Genomic DNA, 13,432 nt, shown 5'->3' on the forward strand with positions numbered 1-13,432 from the left:
CCACCAGGCATACTGTTAACTGGTAAAGGACCACCAGGCATACTGTTAACTGGTAAAGGCCCACCAGGCATACTGTTAACTGGTAAAGGCCCACCAGGCATACTGTTAACTGGTAAAGGCCCACCAGGCATACTGTTAACTGGTAAAGGCCCACCAGGCATACTGTTAACTGGTAAAGGCCCACCAGGCATACTGTTAACTGGTAAAGGCCCACCAGGCATACTGTTAACTGGTAAAGGCCCACCAGGCATACTGTTAACTGGTAAAGGCCCACCAGGCATACTGTTAACTGGTAAAGGCCCACCAGGCATACTGTTAACTGGTAAAGGCCCACCAGGCATACTGTTAACTGGTAAAGGCCCACCAGGCATACTGTTAACTGGTAAAGGCCCACCAGGCATACTGTTAACTGGTAAAGGCCCACCAGGCATACTGTTAACTGGTAAAGGCCCACCAGGCATACTGTTAACTGGTAAAGGCCCACCAGGCATACTGTTAACTGGTAAAGGCCCACCAGGCATACTGTTAACTGGTAAAGGCCCACCAGGCATACTGTTAACTGGTAAAGGCCCACCAGGCATACTGTTAACTGGTAAAGGCCCACCAGGCATACTGTTAACTGGTAAAGGCCCACCAGGCATACTGTTAACTGGTAAAGGCCCACCAGGCATACTGTTAACTGGTAAAGGCCCACCAGGCATACTGTTAACTGGTAAAGGCCCACCAGGCATACTGTTAACTGGTAAAGGCCCACCAGGCATACTGTTAACTGGTAAAGGCCCACCAGGCATACTGTTAACTGGTAAAGGACCACCAGGCATACTGTTAACTGGTAAAGGCCCACCAGGCATACTGTTAACTGGTAAAGGCCCACCAGGCATACTGTTAACTGGTAAAGGCCCACCAGGCATACTGTTAACTGGTAAAGGCCCACCAGGCATACTGTTAACTGGTAAAGGCCCACCAGGCATACTGTTAACTGGTAAAGGCCCACCAGGCATACTGTTAACTGGTAAAGGACCACCAGGCATACTGTTAACTGGTAAAGGACCACCAGGCATACTGTTAACTGGTAAAGGCCCACCAGGCTTGCCGTAAGTCAGGCCTCTCTTGGTCTCTGGGGGTCTTGTCAGTGATCATCAAAGATTGAACTTTCTCTAGCTGATGGTAAATTGTCATGGCCATGATGAACGTACAATCCCCTCTGGCTGAGCCTAGGGCCCTGTCTTTGTGTGGACTGCATGTTTAAGGAGCAGGCATGTAAGCAGGTACATGACTGAGAGTAAGGTCAACAGCAAGATTGGATTCTTAAGTAGATTTCTATCACTGTTGTAGTAGTTCTAATTCTTCTTCTTCTTCTGTCATCTGTGTCCTGAGGTTCAAATGGCAAAGCGATGACAGTGTATTTATTGTAAGAGGACTTTTAGCGTGCTTCTGTTGCCTATTCCTTATAGGTCATGCTACACTATAAGGTCATACTGAGTGGTCATAGCTCATATCCAAGAGACCGCAATTTGTAACAGAGGTCCACCTTTTAAAATAATTAAATGATCTGTCCAAAATTCACCGGTCCCTTGTCGAGAATACATTTTGCAGAATTGTAAACGTTGCAAAAACAGCACTGAGCTCTGTTCATGATTTACCGATATGGACATTGGCTGCAGCTCAACAACCCCTATGTTTTCTGCCCTAAATCATTGTGGTCCAATCCTGGCCAGGGTTTCCTGGCTCACCACTTGTTGTTTAAGTACAGGACCGGCCCACTTTTGTAATGATGCGGGGGTGTGCCGTGCGTCATCCTCTCCACACAGATAGCTCAGAAGAGAGAAGAGACCAAAACAGAGTGCTTGAGGCCAGCTGGGGTCTGCTGTGGTCACTTGGGTCCATTCCTTTTTTTAACGACGAAGTGAATTATTTATCAAATGCTTTAATTGCACAGGCGGAGAATAATTCATCTTGCCTTTGTGTGGCTGTGCACCGGTTTGATTAATATTGAAATGTTTTCCCGGAGTGCGTTTGGAGGACGGGTTAAGAAGGAGAGGAGAATGAAGATTTCATCCCAACTGATACCCTATTTCCTATGTCGTGCATTACTTTTGACCAGGACCCATAGGGAATAGGGTGGCATTTGGGACACAGGCGAAGTCACATCCGTCTCACTGATCCCAATTTACGCATTTACAGCCACGGGAGAAGATGGAGCGAACCTTCACACAATCTTTCAGCCATCATCTTTACCCTTTTTCTCATGTTTTCACTGTCGCTCATACTCAAAGTCTTTCTTGTCATCTTTCTACTTCCCCCATTTTCTCATCATAAACAGAAAACACATTCATCCCTCTTTTCCTGCCACCAGCTTATATTGGACACACACACACACACACACACGCACACGCACACACACTGGCAGACTCTTTGTCAACATTCTTCATCCCCTGTCTGTCTTAAAGTACTGTTTGTATTCACCTCCAGTCTCTCCTGGGATCTTGCACAGCTACCCTACTACATTGATTCTATTGTGGCTGTCTAATTGTTTTACAATGGACTGCAAGGTTGGGTCAGTTCACAGCCAAAGTGTCTCTAATCCATCACCTGGTCTCACTTGTTCTCTACAGGCAGAGTATTGCTGGACAAACCATTAATATCACCTATTCACTGCCCAGAGCTGTGGTCAGATATGTGCTGAAATATCACTCATTTTATTAGCGTCTGGCCTGTTCACTTATACTAACATTGATTTCAATGGAGACACTGGAGACCGCATTGGGTGCACCATTAAAGTGACAGTTCAATTGTCTGGGTGGTACATGGTTTAGGTGACACCATGAAAATGTAAGGCTAAACTCAGACAACTGAAATGCTTGTATGGGACTTCCAGCTTTATTACTTTAACTGTGTCCCAAATGGAACCCTGTTCCCTACTTAGTGCACAACTGGACTCTGGTCAAAGGTAGTGCACTATGTAGAGATTAGGGTGCCATTTGGGACACACACTGCATGATTTATTGTAGAGTACCTTGCCTCCTCAATGGACTCTGACACTGTTTACAATGTGTGTTGATCACTCTGGTCATAGACAGCACCCTTAGCATATGTCTGATTTCAGCTCCGATGGATTTACGGCTGAACTGGGCATGGGGGATTCTCTCAAAGGCCTTCTGCGTCCCAACTAACATCCTATTCCCTATGTAGTGCACTACTTTTGCTCTGATCAAAAGTATTGCACTATAAAGGGAATAGGGCACCATATGGGACACAGCCCCTCTCTCCTCCCAAGGTTACGTGGGAAGGGTGAGCCTCCGGTGGAGGTCTGAGGTGAATATTAAGTAGGATAACAGGATGGAGGGATGGAGGGATGGCTTTGTCTGGGCTATTTGGATTTTTGCTCAGTAGCTTTTGACAGGTATGTGTTTGATGTAGGATGGAGAATTACACAGGCGCGCTGACACAGCTGTGCTGACACAGACACGCACGTACACACGCACACACACGGTTGTGCCTTAGTTAGGGCTTAGTTATCCTGCAACGGAAAGGAAGACCACCCCGGCTGTTGTGTTGATAATCCTGTTTCTTTCACTGAGGATGAGAGAGGGAGACAATGAGGAGCGCATCAGGGGCTTTTCAGTAGTATCACACTGAAACATGTTGAGTGGAATTCCTTTTCCTTGGAGAAAAACACAAATACATACACTCTCTCTGTCACACATACACTCTCTCTGTCACACATACACTCTCTCTGTCACACATACACTCTCTCTGTCACACATACACTCTCTCTGTCACACATACACTCTCTCTGTCACACATACACTCTCTCTGTCACACATACACTCTCTCTGTCACACATACACTCTCTCTGTCACACATACACTCTCTCTGTCACACATACACTCTCTCTGTCACACATACACTCTCTGTCACACATACACTCTCTCTGTCACACATACACACTCTCTGTCACACATACACTCTCTCTGTCACACATACACTCTCTCTGTCACACATACACTCTCTCTGTCACACATACACTCTCTCTGTCACACATACACTCTCTCTGTCACACATACACTCTCTCTGTCACACATACACTCTCTCTGTCACACATACACTCTCTCTGTCACACATACACTCTCTCTGTCACACATACACTCTCTCTGTCACACATACACTCTCTCTCTCTCTCTCTGTCACACATACTCTCTCTGTCACACATCTCTCTCTGTCACACATCTCTCTGTCTCTCTCTGTCACACATACACTCTTTCTACTCTCTGTCTCTCTCTCTCTCTCTCTCTCTCTACACTCTCTCTCTCTCTCTCTGTCACACATACACTCTCTCTCTCTCTCTCTCTCTCTCTCTCTGTCACACATACACTCTCTCTCTCACACACACACACACACACACACACACACACACACACACACACACACACACACACACACACACACACACACACTGTCTCTCTCTCTCTCTCTCTCTCACACACACACACACACACACACACAGCTGCTTACTGCCTGATGGGTGCCGGCAGCTAACGATTTCCCTTCCAGAGAGGGCGGAGGATGGAGAGAGGGAGGGGGGGGGTGTTAGTGTTGCAGAATGGGATAGGATTTGAATCATCTCAAGGACTTGATGGACAATTCTGAAGTTCTCGGATGTTTCACTGTGGTATACTCATGTTCAGGACCAGAAGGGATCCTAACCACAGAACAGGAAAAGTTACAGCATAAGAAGACCCAGAGTTGTTCCCTATCAGGTCAAAGTCGTAAGGAAGAAATGACTGGCCCGATTCACTTTCAATATCATTATCAATCTTTAATCATGTTCAATATTCATATATTTAACCAGGGTACGAATTATGTGGGAATCTCCTGAATTAGATATTAGCTCCCCTAAATGCAACAAAAATCTATCTTTGGGGGAGATTTCTAAATAATGCTAATTTAAGCATTCTCCTGTTTGTTTAAAATGCAGTGCTAAATATGAAAATAAAAGCCCCTCTTTCTGATGGTTTAAACCATATATCTCTCTACATGGCTGCACAAACCGTCTCCCTTTCCACGGCGCCGTTCACTCAGTAGTGCTGAATGTCGGCCTCAGATGAGCTCCTGTAAACACATAGATGTCCTTTGTACCTCGTCATTTTCACCATCTGTTTTTCATGCGTCGTTGATTAAAAAAAAAAAAAAGAACCAATGCCTTTTATTCCAATGCATTAGATGTATCTGTTGATTTTGTCATTGTTTGCTTCTGTCAGTCATCTGTTTCGAGCGCTCAGCCAAAAGAAGTCGACCGTTTATTTTTAGCTTCGTTGTTTTATGTCGGTGTTTGTTTTTCTTTCCTCGATCAGCGGATGACGGTCGCCAATATCAATGGACAATTAGCCTACAGCTGGCCACCAACGCGCATCCAATCCATCCAACATTAATGACAGTAGGCCTGTATTTGACTCTTTAGAAGCATTTGATTTTGTAACTGCATAGGACTACGTTATTGTGGATTTGTGTCCCCATGAGAACTGTTTTCAGGGTGAAACATAATGAAACGTAGGTATAGTTACGCTCACAGTGGACTTACTGCGATCTCACCGTTTCCAGAATTTTTTTTTATTGAAAGTCATGGGAGCATAATATTTATTTTACCGCGACCGGTGATCAGAGTTTACCCACCAATTTTTTCGGCCACTGGCTACCGGTAGGCCTATTTGAAGTTCATGGTAATAGGCCTACACATTGTAGCCTCGTGTAGCAAATGTACTGTTTATTTTACCTTTATTTAACAAGGTAAGCTAGTTGAGAACACGTTCTCATTTACAGCTGCGATTGTGTGTGTTAGGGTGACGATCCTGTTTTTCCCAGGACAACTTTCATCCCCATTTCAGGTGTCCCGACTTAATCAATGGCAATTGGCCAATTTCATTCGGCACACTTGTTGGTGTTTTGTAAACAGATGTCTATTTCCACAATGCTGATTGGTTAAAACCGCATTCCAGACGGTGTCTATTCCACAAGTTGCCACCGGCTAAATCTAAGACGTTAAAATGCCTATTTACTCTGTTCCATCTGACTGGTCAATCCATCAGCCCAACCAAGCAATGTATAAACTTGATCTCCTCTTAAAAAAGCATCTAGACATGATCTCGCTCTTATTTTAGACATTTAGTTTTCACCAGCAGACCTTGCTGTCTGTCTCTCTGAGATTTGCAACATAGTTTATTGAACTAGGCAATAACAAATTCTTATTTTCAATGATGGTGGTGAGTTTGCTGCCTTGTTCAGGGGCAGAAAGACAGATTTTTACCTTGTCCGCTCGGGGATTTGAACTGGCAATCTTTCGGTTACAAATCCAACGCTCTAACCACTAGGCTACCTGCCGCTCCATAGTAATGAGCGTATCGGGACGAGACAGACAGGCAGCGTTTCTCAGCCAGTCGAAGTCATGAATCAGCTGGCATCATTTTTATGGATCTATACAAAGAAATGCCCATTGAAAAAAGGTCAAACGGAACGAAGTGCCGCTAGTTTGCAGTCTTTCCAGCTTCAGTTTGAAGCGATTGTGTTAGCTGTGTTGTTGGCTAGCTCTGAATAACAGTGTCCTGACGAGAGAGCACATTGTCTATGCCAGGGCGAAAACGCGCCTCATTAGCTCATTGTTATGGATGTATCCAAATGGAATCCAATGGAACATTTAGAACGTATCCATAGATACAGAACAAAAAGACTGAACGACTGGGTCGGGTTCATAGATACAGAACAAAAAGACTGAACAACTGGGTCGGGTTCATAGATACAGAACAAAAAGACTGAACGACTGGGTCGGGTTCATAGATACAGAACAAAAAGACTGAACGACTGGGTCGGGTTCATAGATACAGAACAAAAAGACTGAACGACTGGGTCGGGTTCATAGATACAGAACAAAAAGACTGAACGACTGGGTCGGGTTCATAGATACAGAACAAAAAGACTGAACGACTGGGTCGGGTTCATAGATACAGAACAAAAAGACTGAACGACTGGGTCGGGTTCATAGATACAGAACAAAAAGACTGAACAACTGGGTCGGGTTCATAGATACAGAACAAATAGACTGAACAACTGGGTTGCGTCTCTGGCAACCGAGCCAATAGAATGAACGACCAGCCGGTTTCGGTAGCAACTCTAGATTTGTGAAGGGACTATATCTCGTGGAAAGATGAAATAGTATGATTAAATTAATCAAAATTACGTTTTTAATTAAAATATTTAAATCATTATTTAAATATGTTGATCACACGTTGTATAAAAGTGATAATTCCCTTGAAGTCAGTGTTTGAAGGATATATTGGCATGGTTTTCCATCCCTCGACTTCATCTAGGGCCCAACACCACCCGTGCCAATATATCCTCCAAACACCGACTTCTCTGGCATTATAACGTAATTATAAAATGGCGAGTGTAGGCTACATGCATTGCACTGTTTGGATTCTTTTGGAGCAGATGAACATGCACACGTATCCTACTTACATTTTTTGGGGGGTTGTTTATGCCACATTAAAAGGTCATTCATTTTTACCATTAAATTACAACATTATTATTAGGCCCCCGAATGTCACGGTGTAATTCACACTCTGTAATTACCACAGTCAGTCTCTTTCAACTGCATGCAGTGTCAAGTCTGGTACGACATAGTGAGCTAATTGGTCACAAGTCGATTCTGCTAGTCCAGTTATCAAGCTGTTTCATGTTGTAAATAGATAATGATTGGTCATATAGCTACAACAAGGATCTATCTACAGAGCATGACAGTATGAGAGCTTTTTCTTTGGCACCCTATTCCCTATATAGTGCACTACTTTTGATCAGGACCTATAGGCTAGTGCACTATGTAGGGAATATGGTGCCACTTGGGACACAGCCTTTATCTAGGGAATCCAGATGTCTTCTTTATCTCCAGGATCACCTGGGAGAAGCTCTGTCTCTCTCTGGGTCATCTGATGCACGTCAGCATCGAGTCTCTTCTCTCCCACGTCATATGACCCTGGACACTGTCTGCCACCTCCCTCCCTCGCTACCATCTGTTGCATACAATATAATAACTCTCACTGGTACCTGTTATCACGACTGATATGCATGTACATATAAACCCACACACACACACACACACACACACACACACACACACACACACACACACACATATATATAAACCCACGCAACCACACACATACCTGAGAAGAAGGTAAGGAGACACAGAATGAATGAGTGCCCTTCTCCTCCTCTGCATAAGATCTCTGTGTACCACTGCTAGCTAGGTGAGCATCTGCCTTGCTAATGAGTGATCCTGGAAGGTATTGATTATGGGACATGGGAGAGCCCGGATGCCCTGTCCTGTTCAGTCCCCTCTCCTTGAAGACGTCTGATAGGCTGTGTCCCCTGCTCAAGGCTTCCTGGGTCTGAATTATTGAACAAGAGCTAAGCTTCACCGTATTGTCTGTCTATGAAAGAGGGAAAGAGAAAGGGGTAGACAGAGAAAGAGAGGTTTAGTTTTCTTTCTCTGCTGCTCTTTGGCAATCCTCTCTTCTCTTCTGTCTGTCTGTCTGTCTGTCTGTCTGTCTGTCTGTCTGTCTGTCTGTCTGCCTGTCTGCCTGCCTGCCTGCTGCCTGCCTGCCTGCCTGCCTGTCTGTCTGCCTGCCTCCTGCCTCCTGTCTCCTCCTGCCTGCCTGCCTGTCTGTCTGCCTGCCTGCCTCTGTCTGTCTGCCTGTCTGTCTGTCTGTCTGTCTGCCAGCCAGCCAGTTTGCCTGTCTGCCATTTCTACTGTTGATCAGAGAGCACAGGATACAACAGGTGTCATACAGTACAGTCAAATTCTTACTTGTGAGTTCTTTCCCAACCGTGCAGTAATAAAGCAAATAATATAGATAATCAAACATCTCATAAAAACACGCAAGCATATACATGTCAGTGCCTGTCCCATACTCAATGTGTAGGGGTACAGGAAGTGGTGGTAGGTATGTACTGTACATAGAAAGTGACTGGTAGGATAAATACACTACCGTTCAAAAGTTTGTGGTCACTTAGAAAATAACATCAAATTGATCATAAATACAGTGTAGACACTGTAGATGTTATAAAATACTTTTGTAGCTGGAAACTGCACATTTTTTATGGAATATCTACATAGGCGTGCAGAGGCCCATTATCAGCAACCATCACTCCTGTGTTCTAATAGCACGTTGTGTTAGCTATTCCAAGTTTATCATTTTACTGATCATTAGAAAACCCTTTTATGTTAGCACAGCTGAAAGCTGTTTTGCTGATTAAAGAAGCAACAAAAATGGTCTTTCTTTAGACTAGCAGATTATAGGAAGAAAGGGTCCAGATTGTCTAGCCCAGCTAATTTGTAGGCATCCAGATTCTGCAGCTATTCCAGGACATCAGCTGTCTGGATTTGGGTGATGGGGCGGGGAGGGGGGGGGCTTGGGCCAGTTGCTGCAGGGGGTGCAGAGCTATTGGCCGGGGTTGGGGTAGCCAGGTGGAAAGTGTGGCCAGCCGTAGAGAAATGCTTATTAAAATTCTCGATTATCGTGGATTTATCGGTAGTGACAGTGTTTCCTAGCCTCAGTGCAGTGGGCAGCTGATAGGAAGTGCTCTTATTCTCCATAGACTACAGTGTCCCAAAACTTTTTGGAATTATTGCTGCAGGATGCAAATTTCTGTTTGAAAAAGCTAGCCTTTGCATCCTAAATGACTGTGAATATTGGTTCCTGACTTCCCTGAAAAGTTGCATATCGCGGGGACTATTCGAAGCTAGTGCAGTGCGCCACAGGATATATACAACATCCGCATCGAGTTAAAGGCTAGAGCTGTCGCTTTCAAGGAACAGGAGACTAATCCGGATGCTTATAAGAAATCCCGCTATGCCCTCAGACGAGCCATCAAACAAGCAAAGCGTCAATACAGGATTAAGATTGAATCCTACTACACTGACTCTGACGCTCGTCGGATGTGTCAGGGCTTATAAACTATTACCGACTACAAAGGGAAATCCAGACGCGACCTGCCCAGTGACACGAGCCTACCAGACGAGATAAATGCATTTCATGCTCGCATCGAGGCAAGCAACAATGAAGCATGCACAAGAGCACCAGCTGTTCTGGATAACAGTGTGATAACACTCTCGGTAGCCGATGTGAACAAAATCTTCAAACAGGTCAACATTCACAAAGCTGCTGGGCCAGATGGATTACCAGGACGTGTACTCAAAGCATGCGCTGACCAACTGTCAAGTGTCTTCACTGACATTTTCTCCCTCTCTCTGACAGAGTCTGAAATACCTACATGTTTCAAGCAGACCACCATAGTCTCTGTGCCCAAGGAAGCGAAGGTAACCTGCCTAAATGATTACCGCCCTGTGCACTCACGTCGGTAGCCATGAAGTGCTTTGAAAGGCTGGTCATGGCTCACATCAACAGCATCCTCCCGGACAGAGGATGAGAATTCTGAGAATGCTGTTCATTGACTACAGCTCAGCTTTCAACACCATAGTGCCCACGAAGCTCATCACTAAGCTAAGGACTCTGGGACTAATCACCTCCCTGATCCTGGACTTCCTGACGGGCCGCCTCCAGGTGGTAAGAGTAGGCAACAACACGTCTGCCACGCTGATCCTTGACACTGGGGCCCCAAAGGGGTGTGTACTTAGTCCCCTCCTGTATTTCCTGTTCACCCACGACTGCATGGCCAAATGCCTGATCACTGACAATGATGAGATGGCCTATAGGGAGGAGATCAGAGAACGGATTGAGAGTTTCAAATTTCACATCACCAACGAACTATCATGGTCCAAACATACCAAGACAGTCGTGAAGGGGCACGATAAAACCTTTTCCCCCCTCAGGAGACTGAAAAGATTTGGCATGGGTCCCCAGATCCTCCAAAGGTTCTAAAGCTGCACCATCGAGAGCATCCTGCCCGGTTGCATCACCACCTGGTATGGCAAATGCTCGGCATCTGACCCTAAGGCGCTACAGAGGTTAGTGCAAATGGCCCAGTACATCACTGTGGCCAAACTTCCTGCCATCCCGGACCTAAAAAAATTGTCAGAGACTCCAGTCACCAAAGTTATAGACTGTTTTCTCTGCTACCGCATGGCAAGTGGTACCAGAGCGCCAAGTCTAGGACCAAAATGCTCCTCAACAGCTTCTACCCACAAGCCATTAGACTGCTGAACAATTCATAAAAATCCCCACTGAACAATTTACATTGACCCCCCATACACTTGTTGTATTCTGGGCACGAGGCAAATAAAGTTAGATTTGATTCTGCAGGTACCAGATTACGGTTGGACCTGGCGAAATGTGGAAGCTATATCGTCCACTAGGGGCAACGTGAGCCCTTGTCAGCCTCTAGTAGACTTGCTGAAATTTAACGTTGCATCTAGTTTAAGCCGCAGATTTCGGGTTTGCTTGTTCAATCCCAGTTCTAGGCATTTGTTATTGCTTTTCATCCTTTCCCACACCTTAACCACTCAGAATTAAAGCTTAAAATTAAGTTTAACGAAATAATGTATATAAACTCTGGATTGCTGATGCTATGTATTGGCCATTGAGAGGCTATAAAGCCACCGGTCGGCCATATTGGCTCTCCCCAGTAGGAGCACTCCTTCATAGGAATGAATGTTATTCTACAGTATTTAAAGTACAGTTAAGTATTTTTTTTTGTTGAAATAGGGACAGTAACATAAGTAATGGTTTTAGATATTTTTTATTTTTTCATTTTTATGTTTAGCTCACATATCATTTAAAAGTAGGCATTAAAAGTGTCTGTAATATAATAAATGTACCAAGAGTACCAAGATGGAGGGCACGTTGGCTTCAACACAGCACCCCCTATTAGTCATCTAGTGTATATATATACATTATTGGTTTAACCCTATCCCTAACGCTAACCTTAACCATTTGGAACTAAACTTAAACTTAAATGTAGTTTCACTTTTGCGGGGTTTGCCTGGCAGCTAAGATACGGCACCACATGGCGTAATTCTGTGACAGCTAAGATACGGCACCACATGGCGTAATTCTGTGACAGCTAAGATACGGCACCACATGGTAATAATTCAAATGTCATTCTGTAACTGCAGTCACGCCACAGGTTTCATTTGGAGATTCGGTTGATATAGCAGCAGCATAAGGGGTGAGTGGATGTGTATGGGTGGGTGCATGTGTGTTGCGTCAGTAATGAGTGTGTGCGTGTATGTGAGTTTGTGTGTGTTTGTGTGTAAGAGTCTCAGTGTAGGTATGTGTACCTCTGTGGATAGAGAGCTGTGGATGAACATAGAGTCAATTAGACAGAGTCGAGACTATTGTAAAGTGGCTGTTCCACTGGATGTCATAAGGTGAATGCACCAATTTGTAAGTCGCTCTGGATAAGAGCGTCTGCTAAATGACTTAAATGTAAATGTAAATGAGAATAACCGTGGGAGAGGAAGGGCAGTAGTTGGTCGCCATTTAACAGTCTTATGGTCAGGGGCTATAAGTTATCTCGTTCTGCCTGCTGGATGGGAGCAGAGAGAACAGTCCAAGGCTCGGGTGGCTGGAGTCTTTGGCTAAATTGCCATTCTCAGGCACCACCTGGCATGAATGTCCTAGATAACAGGGAGCCTGCTCCGTGAGGTGCTGGGCCATCTGCACCAGCCTCTGTAGGATCTTAAAGTCAAGGGTGGTCCAGTTGCCATCGCAGAAGGTGATACAACCGGTCAGGATGCTCTCGATGGTGCACCTGTAAAAGTCCCTGAGGATCTGAGGGGTCATGACAAATAGTTTCAGCCTCCCGAGGGAGAGGAGCCTTGACGTGCCTTCTTCACGACTTCTTCACGACCGTCACCACTTGAGGTCGGCCCGTCAGGAAGTCCAGGATTCAGTTGCAGGGGGAGGTGTTCAGTCCCAGGGTCCCAAGCTTGGTGACGAGCTTGGAGAGGACTATGGTGTTGAACCCTGAGCTGCATTCGGTACATGCATTCCGCTGCAATACAAACCATTAAGCTTTGGGGGTCATTGGATGAATTTGCCTTCTTTGATTATATTTTTCATATTGCTCCTGGAACAGTGTCAGCTCTTAAATTCTGTTAACTTTCCCCAAATTTCCCATGTTCTCCAGATATTCCAGTTGGAAGAATCCTGGTGTGTGTGTGTTATTCAATTGCGTAACACGCTCTGCAGGTGTGACTACCTTGCACTCTGAATACGTGTTATTCAACCACGCGTAAAGGTGGTGGAATTATTAGGGGATTAAGTCAAGGTCAGAATACGGCGTATCTGTAGACCTACGACACACCTTCATTTATACGATGTCCACCCCAAAACGAATAGCGGGTGAATAGCTATTCTCATGCTTAAATTCAAGGTCAGAATACGCACAGAGAGAAAAATGCATAGAAACGGAATTACGT

The 13,432-nt window shown here is 45.0% G+C and overlaps 1 protein-coding gene across 1 annotated transcript in view; it reads left to right on the plus strand.

Moving 5' to 3' along the window:
- Positions 1–13,432, plus strand: part of LOC118373676 (whirlin-like) — a 161,945-nt gene that overhangs the window by 2,744 nt on the left and 145,769 nt on the right.

Source organism: Oncorhynchus keta, chromosome 6, assembly GCF_023373465.1.
Source record: "Oncorhynchus keta strain PuntledgeMale-10-30-2019 chromosome 6, Oket_V2, whole genome shotgun sequence".
NCBI lineage: Eukaryota > Metazoa > Chordata > Actinopteri > Salmoniformes > Salmonidae > Oncorhynchus > Oncorhynchus keta.